This window comes from Rosa chinensis, chromosome 7 (genome assembly GCF_002994745.2).
Source record: "Rosa chinensis cultivar Old Blush chromosome 7, RchiOBHm-V2, whole genome shotgun sequence".
Lineage (NCBI taxonomy): Eukaryota > Viridiplantae > Streptophyta > Magnoliopsida > Rosales > Rosaceae > Rosa > Rosa chinensis.
In genome coordinates, this window is record NC_037094.1 from 68,563,909 (window position 1) to 68,581,365 (window position 17,457).

Genomic DNA, 17,457 nt, shown 5'->3' on the forward strand with positions numbered 1-17,457 from the left:
TTCTCTGGAATCATTTCAAACATCGGAGCATCCTCCAGTATTGATTCATGGACATAACTATAATCAGAGACAATCTCATCAGAGGGATTCTCTATATTGATGATTAATGGATCGGTTTATGCCTCACTCGCCCTCTTCTTCCTTGGGTGAGTGTCAATCGAACCAAGTGGCCTCCCCCTCTTCCTATGGGGAGCCACGGCCTCAACCACACCTCCACTAAGTGTGGTTGCAGTGCCTCTATCTGCTTCACCGTGCCCCTTGTTTGGAACTTCTAACCTTGCAGGCACATTTGCAGTTGGTATATGTGATCTCGTCACTTTTGCGATATCAGTAAACGCATCAGGCATCGAATTTGCTATGTTCTGAAGATCGATTATTCTTTTCACTTCACTTTCACATTGTGAAGTGCGGGGATCAAATTGAGACAGACTGGGGACAAACCACGACAATTCAGGTCGTTCCCTTAGAAAATCCTTTTTCCTATCTCCCCCTAATGACGGGAAGACTATCTCATCAAAGTGACAATCCGCAAATCTAGCGGTAAAGAGATCGCCTGTCAAGGGTTCCAAGTAGCGGATAATTATTGGGGATTCGTATCCAACATAAATACTTAATCGTCTCTGAAGACCCATTTTAGTGCGTTGTGGGGGCGCAATAGGCACATATACTGCGCAACCAAATATGCTTAAGTGTGAAATGTCAGGCTCATATCCAGTTACCAGTTGGTACGCAAAAAATGGTTGGCTAGTTGTGGGTCTGAACGAATAAGTAAAGCTGCGTGCAATATTGCATAACCCCATGCAGATATAGGCAGGTTGGTGCGCATAACCAATGCCCTAGCCACCATATGTAGCCTTTTAATGGTGGCTTCTGCGAGACCATTTTGTGTATGCACATGGGGTATAGGATGCTCTACATCGATCCCAATGCAATAATCATCAAATGCTTTTGATGTAAACTCTCCAGCATTATCAAGCCTTATAGAGTCGATAGGGTGATCAGGGTGGTGAGCCCTTAATCGTATAATCTGTGCTAGGAGTTTTGCAAATGCAGCATTTCTTGTGGACAATAAAACGAAATGTGACCAGCGTGTCGAAGTATCCACCAGAACTATAAAGTACTTGAATGGTCCGTAATCTAAATGGATAGGTCCACAGATATCTCCTTGTATCCTTTGTAAGAATGGAATGCTTTGTTTTGTATCTTTAGCATAGGAAGGTCTCGATCCTGTTTTTGCTAAAGAGCAGGCTTTGCAAAACGAGTGATGTGCCTTTGAAATAGTCAATGAGGCATAATGGGAGGGAGGTAGTGCTTCTGGTACTTCAGAAAGCAATGGCTGCATTTGAGCAGTACTAGGACCGACACCTTGCATTGTGGTGGATTTTTGTCCCATTTTATTTTTCACTCAAAAAAAGGGATGTCCGTGTGATTTCTTTAAAATACGGATCATCATGTCACGACCTGGATGCCCTAAGCAGTCATGCCAAAGCCTGTATGAGTCAGTGTCCCACATTTCATTGTTGGTGACAGTATAGGATTCAATTATCCAAATCATAGTGAGGTACAATCCACTAGATTGACTCATAAGTTTCTCTAAAATGCGTTTCATTCCACATTCATTAGAGGTAATATAAAGGTATTCAAGTCCATTCTCACAGTGTATTTCTACATGATAACCGTTGGCACAAATATCTTTGAAACTTAACAAAGTTCGATTAGCTCTTGGTACATACAGAGCATATCTCATTTTCTTTAGAGTATTTCTATTTAGTTAGAATGATAATCTTTTCATTCGAATAATTTTTCTTTTTCTAGATGTATTGCTTTACATCTTTATAGTGCTATTTCGAACCATATAAATATGTGTATAGTAAATAAATTTGAATAAATTTAGTGCTTCAGAATAAAATTTGAAATTTATTAATAAGTCAACGATAATCAAATCAAGGTCTTGTTCAGAAATCTAATTCATCAAACCATTATTGAAATAAATTTTAAGACCAAGTAATAGTCTAATTAAAAATGAGGCATTATGCCTTCACAACTGTCTTTGGAAAATAAATAGATAAAGCAGATCAGTCAAAATCTAGTCTATCCATTGACTGAGCAAGTTCCTTGTTGCCATTGAAGTCTGCAATTGTGAGGTTGACGTCTAGGTCATGGCCTCCTTCTTCCATATAGTGAGCCTCTTGTTCTTTAAACTCCCTATACCTCTTGTAATTGGCTGCTACTCTGTTGCTTGCTTGGCAGTTCTTGTACCAATGCCCAATGACTCCACATCTATAGCATGGTTCATTGCCAACTCTTTCCTGTTTGACTGAAGGGTTCTTAGGTGCCCTTTGCACCTTGTTGTCATGACCACTAGGGCCAGCACCACCATTTTTGCGCCATACATTGGGAGGGCCTCCACGGCCCATATCACAACCCCTACGTCCCTTGCCACGTGGTGCATTGTTGCCACGTGTGATACCTTGAAATTAGTAATTATTTTCCGAAAATTTTCCGGAATCAATTTTATGGTTATTGGACGGTTTCGTGGCTCGTGGATGGAGTGGAAGCATTTCGGGCGAATAATTATTCGAAGAATATGGTTTTAGGGGGGTTGCAAAGGTTGACTTTTTATTCGTTGGGATTCTCAGAAAACTTCCTTCACAAAAGTTGTAGAGCGCGTCAATACGAGTTCGTGGACATGTGGAACGCGAGAATCAGAGTTTGTATGAGAAAGTTATGGCCATTGGAAGGAATTTCCATTTTGGTATAAATAGAAGTTTCCCAAGTTGAAAACTTACTATTTTCATTATTTCCATTTCCGGAAAACTCACTTTCTCTCTCTTCTCTCTCGACTGCACCTTCAGAAATGAAATAATCAGACTGACCCGACCCGGACCCGGCCGACCCGACCTGGCTTTTCCTGTGAACTGTGGCGGTCTCCGGCGACGAAACTTTCCAGATAGGATCGTCTCCTCCGTCTAGTCGTCCCTGTGGTGTCCTCTAGCACCGATTTTCGGTGGTGGTGGCGGTAGAAGGCGACGCAGTTGAGTGTTTTCGGACCCGATCGGTTCTCCGATCTCGGACGTCGACGGGGCTTCAAGTTGAGCTTGGGGAGCTCAGGGCAGCCTCCTTGATCGATCCTGGGTGGTTGTTTGGATCGATTCACGTAAAACTTGGTTCAACTTAGATTGGATTACTGTTCACGGCTTGTGAGGTAGTTTTCGACCCTTTATGCTTGTTTTCTGACTTCGAGCTAGTTATGAGAATTCACAAGCATGCTTAGATGAAGCTCTTTGATGTTGAGAGTTTTCTGAAATATTGAGTTTTGGCCGGCGGCGGTGCGCCACCGCCTGTGGCAGTGTTCCGGCTATGTAGGGAACTGTTTTTGGTATTATATATATTCTACTTGTTAATACGAGGGTTTCGATATATAATACGCATATTTTGGAGTTCGTATGAAATTGTTATGATTTTTACGATTTCATATCGGTGAATTTATTTGATCCGTGAGGATTCAAGCTTTTGATCGACTTGTGGTTTGGACACCTAGATCGTGGAAGTACTCTGGAGACTTAGGAACGTCTCAGATGAGGTTTTGCCTCGATTGGCATTACTCATGGGGATTTAGTTCAAAACGAGGGTTTCAAACTTTAATCACTTTGTGATTCGTGCACTGAATCAATACCTTATGTGTTCAGGTGCTTGTTGAACGGATTGCGGCGATTGTGCTTGTTTTGGTTCTTGTGTGAAGATGCAGCGGGATTCAAAGGTGAGTAATCTCACAAGGTTCATTAATGAACGGATTACCTTTATCGTTTGGTGAGTAAATCTCACGATATTTGTTATGAGTAGGATCGATATTTGTTATCAGCAGGATCGATATTTGTTATGAGCAGGATCGATAATTGTTATGAGCAGGATCGATATTTGTTATGAGCAGGATCGATATTTGTTATGAGCAGGATCGATAATTGTTATGAGTAGGATCGATATTTGTTATGAGTAGGATCGATATTTGTTATGAGGAGGATCGATATTTGTTATGAGCAGGATTGATATTTGTTATGAACATGATCGATATTTGTTATGAGCATGATTTCCCTATTGTCTTGGAGTTATTAGGTTAACTACGACTATAGTTGGTATTAGTGGTATTCCTAAGTGAATGACTACGTTTATATATATATTATGTGAAATATATATGTATTGATGAATCTTTGTGATGATTGTCATGTAAAGCTTGTGTAGAAATATCTGTGTAATGAATCATTGAAATCAGTGTGATGAATCTATGTGATGATTGCTATCTGCGTGATGACCGGAAAAATCTATGTGATGATCGCTATCTGTGTGATGATTGGCGATATCTGCGTGAATCTATGTGATGATCGCTATCTATGTGATGACCAGCGCTATCTATGCAAGGTTCTAAAAATCGGCCTAGGCGGCCGCCTAGGCGCTAGGCGCAGCATTTCCGTCCCGATTCTCCCCTAGTCGAGAGAGCTAGGCGCTGGGAGTAAAGTCAGCCGCCTAGGCTGGGCTGGGCGGCACTGGGAGGGCTCTGGGCGGTCGGCGCCTAGGCGTTTTGTAATTTTTTTTTCCTTAAAATCTATTAATTAGTTAAGAGCTTAAGATCTCTCAGACTCGATCTTGACCCTAAAGTCAAAACCTAAACTCGAACTCTCGAGTCTCGACGAAATAGAAACGCCGTTGCTGAACGCCGAACGCCGCTCCCTCGTCCCTCAGACTCTCAGTCTCTCTCCGAGTCTCCGGCCAGCTCTCTAGCTCTCCAACTCGCTGATAAATCGGATTTGTGTGTTTGTGTTTCAGTCGAATTTCAATTTCTAGGGTTTCAATCTCATAGTTTCTGGGTTCGATTTCTTTTCAGGGCTTTCTGGGTTCGATTTATGGGTTCAAGGCTTCTAGCTCGGTGATTCTTCAAGGACGAAGCCTGCTGATTCTTCAAGGACGAGGCCTGGTGATTCTTCAAGAGCCATTTCTGGGTTCGATTTCTGGCCTTTTGGGTTCAAGGCTTCAAGCTCGAATCTTGAAGCTTGATTCTTGAATATTGATTCTTGAAGCTCGATTCTTGAAGCTCTATTTGCATAGCTCGCCAGCCCCGATTCTTGAATCTTCAATTTATGGGTAAGTTGCTGCCTTGGTTAGTTTCTTTTGGTTAGAATAATGCTTGGTTGAATATTGAATATTGAATATTGAATATGCTTGAATCTTGATGCTGCCTTGGTTAGTTGCTGAACGCTGTTGGTTCGAATAATGCTTGGTTGGAATGTTGCTTGAAGCTAGATGAATATTGAATTAGATATATTGTTATATTTACACTTTGAATTGCATATTTGGATTTGGTTACTGAATTGCAGATTTGCAGTTTTGGTAAATTGAATTGCAGGTTGTTTTTGCAGTTTTGGTTAATTGAATTGCAGGTTGTTTTAGTTAATGTGTAACCTGTGATGGACTTTTGAGTTTTGAATTTTGCAGTTGGTTTGGCTTTGTTTTGCTGCTTTTGCAGTTTTATACTACTACTTATTTTGGCTCATAATGCTTGGGTAGTTGTGTCACTATTAGGAGATGAGGAGAGCTACTCACTCTTCCCTACAGTATAAGTATTACTATGCTGGAGTGTAACTGTGTTAAGTGTATATACTCTTCAAATTGGAGTGCTAGAGTGCAGTGGCCAGTGGGACAATTTCCGATTGCGTTCATGCTCCCTTAAAAACTTATCAATTATCATATTTGATGACCACCATGTTTCGAGGAAGCTTCTCTAGAAATGATGTTTTCCATTGTCTAAGGGAGTTGAAAAGCATTTCCTTTCAAGTGCAGCATGTTTTGAGAAAACGCTAAGAAGGTCAAAGTATGAACTTTTATATAATTATATGTTATAAAAATAAAAATAAAATAAAAATAAAAAAACCGCCTAGTCCCCGCCTAGGCTCCCGCTATCATCACATAGATATCTGTGTGATCGCTATCTATGTATGGGTTAATCCTGCAGGTCAGGGAAATCGTGGTTGAAGCTGAGATGGCACCTTTGCAGCTTTACGGTAGGAAGCTATCTTTGTGACTTTACCGTTGATAAGGACTTCCGTTGTATAGTTACTTTGAGCTGCATTTACGTTTTATTTTGTTGTTGACAATTTAATTTGTAAGCATTGTAATATATGATTCTGTGGAGCGGATCAATATTGACATAGTGAGTTCAGGGTATCAATATGTACTTGGGTTAAAAGGGAAAAAGTTTCTAGGTATTTTGTATTGATGGCTGAACGTTCACGCATATGTAATTATGGGATTATATATATCGATTTTCATGTCAGTAAAATCAGGGGCGTGACACCACGTGGGTAGGGATCAGCACGTCCAACCCCCTTTGCATTGGGGTTCTTTCTACCTTTCACTTTGCTATAATTAGCCTCGGGAATTTTCTTTGTCCCAACAGGCCTGGCATTGTTGTTCAAAAGAACCTCATTATGCCTCTCAGCCACTTGCAGTAGGTTAATCAGCTTATTGAATGTTGTGATTCTTTTGTTGTCATACTCCAGCCTATACTGGTTCGCTAGTATAATTTCTGAAGTAGGAAAAGTAGAAAGAGTCTTCTGGATCATATCATCTTCTGTGAGTTCATTTCCACAAAAATTTAGACATGCCTTTAAGCGCAACATATCCTTGTTGAAGTCATTGACCCTTTTATAGTCAAGCAAGCGGATTTCATTCCACTGAACGGTTAGTTCTGGGAGCAAGGTGTCATGAATGTTCCCAAAACGTCCCTTAAGGGCATCCCACAATTCTTTGGGTGTCTTCAACTGAAGGTATTCCCAGCGTAGGTTAGGATCAATATGTCGCTTCAGAAACATTAAGACATTTGCTTTCACCTTGTCAGACGGTCCATCGTCTTTCAGGTCAATGGGAGTTTTGATGGTGGCAGTGTAGTCTTTTGCCACAAAGGCAGTTTCTACATCAGAAACCCAACGGTGGTACTCAAGTATGTCTGAGTCCAAGATGTCAAATTCAGGTCGAGTTGGATCAGCCATCTACATAAACAAGAGAGAAGATATAAATTACGCAGTCATAAAGACATCCACGTAAATTTTTTTCCAAAAATGTGAATTAGATTTCAAGACCAAGATTTGTAATGGTCACATTTTTTTCCTTTCGATGCTATGTGAAAATGATTTATCACAGTAAATGTGTATGGATAATGCACATGAATTTTCATTATCATGGCAAAACGGAATTTATATGTTGCATTCTAGAAATAACAATAGCACTAATAAATAAAACATAGCATATATAGAAATAAATTACATGACATGCTCAAATTTTACAAATATACAACAAAATATATGCTACACATAATATATCATGTGTAATACTATAAACAATAGCATAATATAAAAACATGCTTAGGAATAATTATATAATTGTAAACAAAAATCACAAAACATGCACAAAAATTTCATAAATGTTGAAGGAAAACCTAATTTGTGTTTAGCCCAAACTCTAGGTTACTTGACCTAGTGGTAATAGGATTTAATTAGAAGGATCTAGAATCCTAATCAATGTAGAATTACTTTCCTTGTATGATTGAGATTCTATGCATTGTAATCCTCTATATAAAGAGGCCCCTATTATCAATGAGAACACATAGCGAATTTCTCTCAATTTCAGTTTCTCTAAAACACGTTATCAGCACGAAGCCCTAACCCTGAAATCCTAAATTCGTAGCCTACAAATCCCAGAAACCACCGCCGCCCACCTTGAAGATCCCAACTTCAGAAATCCAGAACCGGCGGCCCCACCCCAAGAACCGGCCGGAAAACCACCGAACCGGCCACCGGAAGTATCGAAAGTCCCTTTGCCCGGTTCGATGCTTTCCTCCCAGCCAACTGCTACCAAACTTCACCAGCAGCTGTAGCCGGACCCCAGACCACCGGATCCGAAAGATCACCACCGGAACCGGTCTAGATCGACTCGAACCGGCCGCCGGAACCATCTGAGCCGCTGAACCGCCGCCTGCACCTCCTATCTGTGCTTCGGTCAACAAAACCCAACTCGGTCAACCCTAGGCCCAGCTGCGGTCAGCCCAAGCCCCTGTAGCCTAAGTACTCGGCCCAGCAGCCTGAAGCCCAATAACCTGAGGCCCAATAATCTGAAGCCCAACAGCAGAAGACCCTGACGTCATCTGCCACGCAATCATCCATGTCAGCATCAGCAGTAGCCACGTCAGCACCAGTGCCACGTCAGCGATCCGGTCAACCACGGTCAACCTCCGGTCAATGACCGCTGGCGACTTTTCCGGCCAACTTCCGGCGATTTTTCAGGCCACTTTTTAGTATTTTTCCGGCGACTTTTTCCGGTCAGCTACAGTAACTTCCGGCATCTACAGTAATTTTCCAGCGACGATTTTTCCGGCCATCTTTTAAGGTAATTTTTCTAAAAGTTCCCGTTTTTGAAGTTTTTTTTTTTCAATTTCTTCTTTTCTCGGGGACTTCCAACATCCCTCCTTCTACCCCCCTTTCTTCTTCATAGGGGAGACCAATAGTCGAACTGTGGGGGTTCGTGCTCACTCCAAGCTTGGAGCTTGTAGAGTCCTCCAAACTTAGAGTTTGTTGAGAAGAAAACGATCGACCATATACATCGTCGTTTCGATCTAATCCAAAACCCCTCTTGGAATCGGATTTTCTTGGAAGCGACTACGCTCAGAAAATTCCTAATTTGTTGGAAGCGACTACGCTCAGAAATTTAATAGTTTTTCGTGGTAGCCTTTTTCGCTCCGAAACTAACCCTAATCTTGTGTTGTTTTTCAGGATGAGTTACCTGAACAAGTTGAACTTTGTTCCACTCGAGACAACTGGCGCAGGATACCATAGGTGGGTCCGAGATGTGCGCCAACATCTTAAGGCTGATGGAATTCTGGAAACCATCCAAGAGCCTAGTCAGAACGTGCTCTCCATTGAGCAAGCTACTGCTTTTGAAGCAAAACAAGCTAAAGCCATAATTCTCATGACAAGGCACATGAATGACGCGCTCCAAAATGAATACCTCAATGAGGAAGACCCAAGAAAGCTATTGGTAGAACTTGAGCAGCGATTTGGCAACTTTCGTGGCTCCTTGCTTCCTGATTTAGAAGTGCGATGGCATAGCCTCCGCTTTCGTGATTTCAAGTCTGTGCTTGATTATAACTCAGAAGCTCTTCGTATCAAGTCTCTGATGGAGTATTGTGGCCAAGCCATAACTGATACGATGTTGATCGAGAAGACTCTCTCTACCTTCCCCGTCTCTGCACTGATGATTTCAAAGAATTATCGGATTGATGTAAATGCAGGACGTATCACAAGGTTTCATGAGCTCATTGGCGCCATGAACGTAGCTGAAAAGCACGATAATATCCTTGTGAAGAACTATAATGCTAGACCCGTGGGAACTAAGCCTATTCCGGAGTCTAACTATAGTCGCGCCCCCAATGGAGGACGCAAGGAGCGAAACCCTAAAGATAGGGACAATTCTGGACGTTCTGGTCCATATGTTCGCCCTAAAGAGGAAGGAAATCGCCAAGAGAGGCGTGCACGGAACCGTGGAGGTCAACGTGTGAAGAGAGAGAGAGGCGGAGCCTCCGACCATGGTGGTAACGCCACCAAGAGGATAGGTCGTCCAAATTGCGCCCTAATGGCGCCTTGATCAAGGGAGCCTGACCATAATGATGTTTGTTTTCGATGTGGATCAACTGAACATTGGGCCAAAACATGTACCGCACCCCAGAATGTTGCAAACGCATACAAGACGTATCGTGAAGCAAGGGAAGCGAATTACATGGCACAAGAAGATCAAGATGGCAATCTAGATCTAAGGGTGGAAGACTACAAGGATCAAGACCCAGAAATTGGCGATTTTGATTAAGTCTTTTATTTTTCGAGAGATGTAGGCGATTGCCATATTACTTTTTATTGGATTAGATTTTCTTTGATCATAGAAACAATGATGTATTCCGTTGGCTTATGAATAAAATTTCGAGTTCTTTTCATTATGACTCAATTTTGATTCTGAGCATATGACTTTGTGACTACGATGGCTAGACCATCAATATTAATTCAAGGACATGGAATAGCCCAAGTTCCACTTACCAAATGGCACCTTGATTACAATTGTCACAGAAAATGATGATCCGTCTACAAAAGACTTCACATGGACATCATTTCTTTCGAGCGAAACGAAGCATGAATCACAAGTTGATTTCTAGACTAAGTGTGACCGACGCTGCTGCCTAGGGCACCGCCTCAGTCCACCACCAGCCTAGGGCTGGCGTAGTCCCTATCCATGACTCCATGGATGGCGTCCATCATGGTGATGGTGCCCTAGGTGATGCTGCAATCACTAACTTGCTTCAAAATAGCGTTTCAGACGCTCAGGCCTAACCAAAATTCTCATTGGTTGCTTCTAAAGCCTCTCGCTTGTTTTACTAAAGCCTGTTCCTTAGGGAAATTAGGACTGAGACCGTCCTATGCAAAGGATATGACATTACTCATTCTGTTCTTACAAAGAATCCGTAGGGATTTTGTGGATTGATTCAACCAACATGCGGACACTTAAATATTTCATGATGTTGGTTGACACGCACACACGCTGGTCACGTGTTGTGCCATTGTCCACATATAAATGCTGCTTACGCTACACTCCTAGCTCATATCATATGACAATGGGCTCACTCCCCAGATCATCCTATTCAGTCAATTGGATTTGACTATGCTAGAGAGTTTACATCGAAAGACTTTCGATGGATATTGCAATGGGCTTGATGTTGGACATCACATTCCCATGTACACACCCAATTGGTCTCGCGGAAACTGTGGCGACCCGAGAGAGGGGTCCCACAGTGCCGCGACTCCGAGCCAATGAGGAACCGACATGTCACGAATGACATCCCGATAACCCATCAACCCGAAATCGCAAGGCCTTTTAGGTTCAGTCTGTTGGTTTACAAAACACTTTCTTGGACAAGTCGTTCTAGCAACCCAACAACACATTTTCAAAGGCGGAATTTGAAATGGGCTAAGTGTTGTGGGCTTGCAATCGGAGCCCAGTTTGAAAAATAAAACAAATCACTAAATAACTACAAGCATGGGAGACGCGCCCCAGGGTTACGAGTCTCCCGAAATTTTTGGTAAGCGAGTAGGAAATAAATAAATAAATAAATAAACAAATAAGTTACTTCGAAATCCGATAATGGACCAAAAACCGTACTTTAGTAAAGACAAAGAGGAATACGCCAAGCCGGGCCATGTGCCTCTCCTATACACTTCCCGACCACATGCTCAAAACCTGCACACTGTTGTAGGGGTGAGCTTTCGTCCTCGCATGCCCAGTAAGGGCCGACCCAACCATGCTAGGTTTGAAAATAATAATATACTTGAAAATATTTACTACATAATATTGTGCACGTTTCTCGAAAAATACTTTTGATAAGAGGCAACCACAAACATTTATTTTCTTTTATAAAGCATATGCAGTATGCTTCACACAATTTGGAGCTCCGAGATACTTACCTGCCGGCTAAATTCAAACACAACGGTGACCGACTCGGTTCGTCATCCTTCGAGAACCGGCCAACTACTCTGTAGTACTTCCGACTACAAGTAGCGAAAGTGTCCATTTCCTAGCCCTGAGTCTCCTATGACTGGTTCACTGTCTGTACTCACCCTTCCTCGACAAACATAGGAGCACGGCCCCCTCCAGAGGTTCACGGTTATCGACACCGTGGGATTCCTAGGAATCTACGCGTCTAGGTCCCATTCACTTTCAGGTCACAAGTATAAACATACAAGGGTACAGTATCTCAACATGCAAGTCTAGCCTCGGTTTTCGCAATTAGCAATTATCAGTTCTGAAAACACATGTATCACGAGGCATCGACTAATGAACAACCAAAAACGCACTTGCAGGCAACATACTATCTTAGTATAGCATTCCACATATATCGAAAACCTCTAACAAGGAAGGAACAGCTCACCCTACCTGGAATTGGAGTGCTCATACACAATTAGCTGCGTTTCGAACTTTCGATACTTCTTCCAACTTCACGTGCACACGCTCGAGTCCTTTATAATAAAAGTAAACCAATAAGTAACTTGACGTCATTAACTTAATCAATCGAGCACCTAAGGCATTCACTTAATTTCCTTGAAGTCCATTGAATTAACCTTTAACATAAAAATATACTATCCATTCCCAAATAATCCAAATGATATTGCATTGGAACCATTTGGGATATGGTGGTCATGCTTAGCACTTTGGTCTTTATTTCTTTGCCCTTTTTACTTTAAGAAAACAAATGACAAATTCCATTACCGAACAATTCACTTAACGTAGTGAGCTCATTCGATAGATGGTGATCACACTTCTTTCCATGTTAAAATTCCGGTCAACCGGTTTGACCTCATTTTACTTAATCATTAAATACTAACAAATAAATAGTAATTACCATTCCCGAATTATTACATTCTTACGATAACTTCGGGATATGGCAACACTAGAAACTCCGATTTTAACCTTATTTCATGAACGTGAATCCAATATCCTAATTTAGCTCAATCAAATAAAATCCACCATTTTCATTACCCACCTCCACTTAACATTGATAGTTACTCATGCTCAACATTTTCTTTCACAACAACGATTTAACTTGCAATTTACAACTTCTTTAAAGAGCTCACTGATTTAGTCATTCACCTTATAACAATGACATTTCCAACATAACCAATCACTCAATTACCATAACCAAATTTATATCACGCATACTCAATAAAACCATAACTTTGATCAGTACAAACAGTACACGGCCAAACAGTTTCCAAAATACACAGTCCCTTACCATTCTTCTTTTCCCCAGCCAGAGGCTATTTCTAGTTGCTGCAGTCCATCACTATCAACCCATTCGGACCTCTAGCAGAAAAACAATACTATCAATATTCAACACTCAACCAATTTCACATCCAGAATAGAGTTTGAGGTCCTTAGTTCTTACCTTATTCGATTTCAACCAAAGCTACCCCTGTAGCTCATCTTCTCCGATACTCCAAATTGCAGGTATCCAAGAACCTCAAGTCTCCATCTCCACAACAGAACAACAACTTATTTAATTAGTCTCAAAGTCCAAACAACAATCAAACTCTTAAATTCATAAGCCTGCATTCCTTACCCATTTTTAGTTCTGCCGAAACCACAAACTCCATAACGTACCGCTTCTTGCAGTCCTTCTGTATTCTTCACCATCCCACCAAAACTGAAATCGATACCAAGACAAGAAGCTCCCCTCTCATCTCAATTCCCATCCTCCAAGTCCCGAATTCAAGAACATCAACCAAAAGATTTGAACATCAGCAATCCACTACTTTGGAAATGAAACTCAACCAAATAACGAAAGGGGGCTTTAAAAACGGCTTACCAGAATAAGAGGACTACGCCGGCAGAGTTCACGGCGGCATCAAGGATTCTCACGGGCCGGCGCCGGCGGCGCGTGTGGCGGCTCTGGTCGGAATCGGAGGTCGGGTGTTTGGACTTTTGGAAAACGTGAGACGCTGATTCCAACCATGGAGGTGGTTTAGCACGATTCGCGTTGGAGATTAGAGAACGAAGGCATGCAGAGCTCGGTTTCCGGCGATGTGTGTTCAACGTCTTCTGGCGATGGGATGTCGGGGGCTTGATGGTCGGCGCTCCCTGAGCTCACAGGAGGCTACGGTGTATTGAAAAGGCGGCCAGAAATTGATGGAGGTTGAGTGGCAGCAGCGTCGCAGCCTTGGGTGGTCACGGGTAGAGGCTGCCGGCGATGTATTTCGACGTTAAGGCTCGGGCTTGGGTTGGTTTTGGATGCTGCGTCGATTGGTGAAGACGGTGTGGGGAGATGGTGGCCGGAGATGGAGTCTCCGATGGTGGCAGAGAGAAGGATAGCGGAAGAGAGAGGCCGGGTCGATGCATGGCTTCGATCTCTTATGGGTTTAGGTTGGATTGAGGTGCTGCTTCGATTGGTGGTAGCGGTGAGGTGAGGCGGTGGCCGGACGATGTGGTTCCGGCGATGGCAGAGGGAGAGGACGAGAAAGTGAGGTCGGGGAGAGAGAGAGTGTACGGCCGAGAGTGAGGGAGAAATGGCTTTTAGGGTGTTAGGGTGTCCAAGTATTCTATTTATACTCACGTATGAGAAATGTCAAATTTGCCCCTTCGACGAATTACACAATTCTCCTAGCTGATTGCTTTCGGTTTTGGGCTCGTGACGTTTCTTTTATTCGTCTTTCGTCGGAAACTTTAACAAACAGTCGCCTCATTAATCTTCGATAACCTTCTAGGCCCAAATGGAAGAATATCGGCCCAAACTTAAATTGTCAGCCCAATAGGTGGTCTCGATACCAAAATAATTTCCAAAATAAATTCCTTCACTTAAATTATCTTGCGGAAAAATCTTATTGGCGAAAAATTATTTTCGGAAATTAACTAGAATTTTCAGGGGCTCACATAAACGACTACGATGGTAGTCCGAACATTGATAATGCGCACCAATCTTCTTACATCCGCTTAGGGTGATGCAATATCGCATGCAGCTATGCTAATTCGTCTACGACCTACCGCCACACAATGTACCTCTGCGTTACAGCTAGTGATTGGGTACACGTCTTTTGTACTTACGCACATTTGAGTGAGCCATTTATGTGCCAATTGCGCCGCCACAGCGCCCTATGATGGGTCCTTACAAGACGAATGGGCAACTACGTTGGATTTGAGCTTCCAACAATTGTCCGCCACTTAAATGCCCTTGCTAGGCGATCTCCTTACCGCTAGATTTGCGGATGTCACTTTGATGAGACAGTCTTCCCATCGTTAGGGGGAGATAAGAACACGAATGTTCAACAGGAACGACAGGAATTGTCGTAGTCTGTCCCCACTATGTCTCATCTTGATCCCTATTAAAGTGACGAGATCACACAAATATGCTGCAAACATGCCTGCAAGGAAGGACGTCCCTACGAGAGGACGTAAGCGCCACCCTACACGGAGGTAGGCATAGCGCCAATGCCAAAGAGAGTGGCACTCTGGCGTTACAGGCCATGGCCCCAGCTAGGATGCGTGGGAGGCCCGTGGGTTCGAAGGATACTTTGGCACATTCCAATCCTTTGATCATCAAGACTCAAAATCCGTCTCATGAGAATCTTCCGGGTTATGGTTATCGTTGGGGGACCCCTCAACGTCAGAACCTATTCCTGAGAATATAGAGCTCTATGAAACTTACACTAGTGTACATGAGACGTGGGATAGAAACTCCATCATAATTGATGATGTAGTTGTGCATTTCGTTGCGCATGAGTTTGTTGAGTCAGATGATATCGAACCACGCTCTGTTGATGAATGAATGCCAACGTAGAGAGTTTTTAGCCTAAATGGAAAGATGCGATCCAGGTTAAGATGGATTCTCTAACGAAGAGGAAGGTTTTCGAGCTAGAGATGCCAACACCTCCTAACATAGAACCTGTTGACTAATGGGTCTTCGTTAGAAAGCGTAGTGAGAAAAAGAGATGGTAATCTCGCCTTATGGCGCAAGGCTTCTCACAAAACGCTCTGGAATTGACTACGATGAGACATATTCTCTCGTAATGGATGTCATTGCACTCCACTACCCTGTCAGTTTGGTAGTTTCCGAATAACTGAACATGCAGTTTACAAATATGGTCACTACGTATCTCTATAGGGATCTAGATACGGAATATACATGAAGGTTCATGGCGAACTTCATTTATCCAAGTCAAGTGGCTCTAGACCATGGAGCGCGTTTACAAAGAGGTTGAAACGCTCACTAAAGTGACTACTTGATTGGGAAGGGATATGCCCACGCGTTTCTATGACAAGTTTCTGATTCTATCGCGGTTCATGTTGGACATGATCTTCATTAGAAGCCCTTAAAGAGTTAAGGGAAACCCTGAACACTTGAAATCTGAGTTTGAGATGAAGGATTTTGGGAGAGCACGATTATGTCTCGGTTTAGAACTTGAGCATTGTGTCGATTGATGCTTAGGCATTTTGACAAGGTCAAGCCTTCAAGCACCCCCATGATCGTCCGTAGTCTTGATCCTGAAAAGGACCCTCTTCGTTGGAAGGATGATGACGAAGATGTGCTAAAGGCAGAAGTGCCTTACTTAGTACAATATGCGCATTATTGTACTTATCCCAATGCACAAGACCGGATATCTCATATGTTGTGAACTTGTTAGCTAGATATAGCTCTGCGCCAACGCGACGCCATTGGATTGGTGTAAAAGGTATCTTTCGATACTTGAGATGTATGAATGATATGTGCTTGTTCTATCCCTATAAAGAGATGATGGATTCGGACCCATCACACACCAGAAACGCCGCCAACGCTGGCCTGCGTTCTCTATCCCCATCCCAAAACGACATGTGTTTTGGAAGGTTTTGCTGATGTTGGGTATCTCTCTGACCCACACAAAGGTCATTCCCAAACTAGTTAAGTGTTCACCATGGGAAAAGACCGTGACATCTTGGAGGTCTACATAATAGACCCTAGTCACTATATCTTCGAACAATGTAGAGATCATTGCTCTTCACGAAGTGGTTCGTGAATGTATATGGATTGGATCCATAATTACGCATGTTCGAACAATTGTGGTTTGAAGTCTACCACAGATGAGCCTACGAGCATTTAGGATAATGCTACTTGTTTTGAACAAATGAGGCAAGGCTACATCAAAAGCGACAACACCAAGCATAATCAGCAACAACAGAATCTCCTCAAGATCAATTTGAACTAGATTCAATCTGAGGACAGTATGGCAGACTTGCTCACTAAGTCATTGCCTAGATTCCACTTTCGAGAAACGTGTTTGTAGCATCATTTACGGAAGTTATCCGATCTCCCATGACCGTTGTCATCAGGGGGAGATGCAGACATCAGGGGGAGATGTCTACACGTATGGTCTCGAATCGTGAAGGGTGTGTTGTGCTCTTTTTCCCCTTCGACCGAGGTTATTTTTGTCCCACTGGGTTTTTGTTACTCGGCAAGGTTTTTAACGAGGCAACGAGAGAAGCACCGCGTTTGGGCAACACAAGGGGGAGTGTTGAAGGAAAACCTAATTTGTGTTTAGCCCAAACTCTAGGTTACTTGACCTAGTGGTAATAGGATTTAATTAGAAGGATCTAGAATCCTAATCAATGTAGAATTACTTTCCTTGTATGATTGAGATTCTATGCATTGTAATCCTCTATATAAAGAGGCCCCTATTATCAATGAGAACACATAGCGAATTTCTCTCAATTTCAGTTTCTCTAAAACAATAAATAATATATAACAAAAAATATATATGGCATGTTCAAAATAAAGTATAAACCATAGCATAATTAAAACATGCTTAAAAATAATCATGTAAAACATAAATAACAAGACATGCTTAAAAG

At 42.4% G+C, this 17,457-nt stretch overlaps 1 long non-coding RNA gene across 2 annotated transcripts; it reads right to left on the reverse strand.

Annotated features, from left to right (window-relative positions):
* Window positions 1–12,651: 12,651 nt before the first annotated feature.
* On the reverse strand, window positions 12,652–13,350 carry LOC112175921. Of its 2 annotated transcripts, none has more exons than XR_002926708.2 (3): window positions 13,202–13,350; window positions 13,028–13,114; window positions 12,652–12,945 (listed from the first exon to the last, which is right to left on the reverse strand). It is a non-coding gene; the product is annotated as an uncharacterized LOC112175921 (long non-coding RNA). The 2 variants fall into 2 exon arrangements; XR_005803969.1 differs by having other exon boundaries at window positions 13,028–13,133; window positions 13,202–13,345.
* Window positions 13,351–17,457: the final 4,107 nt, after the last annotated feature.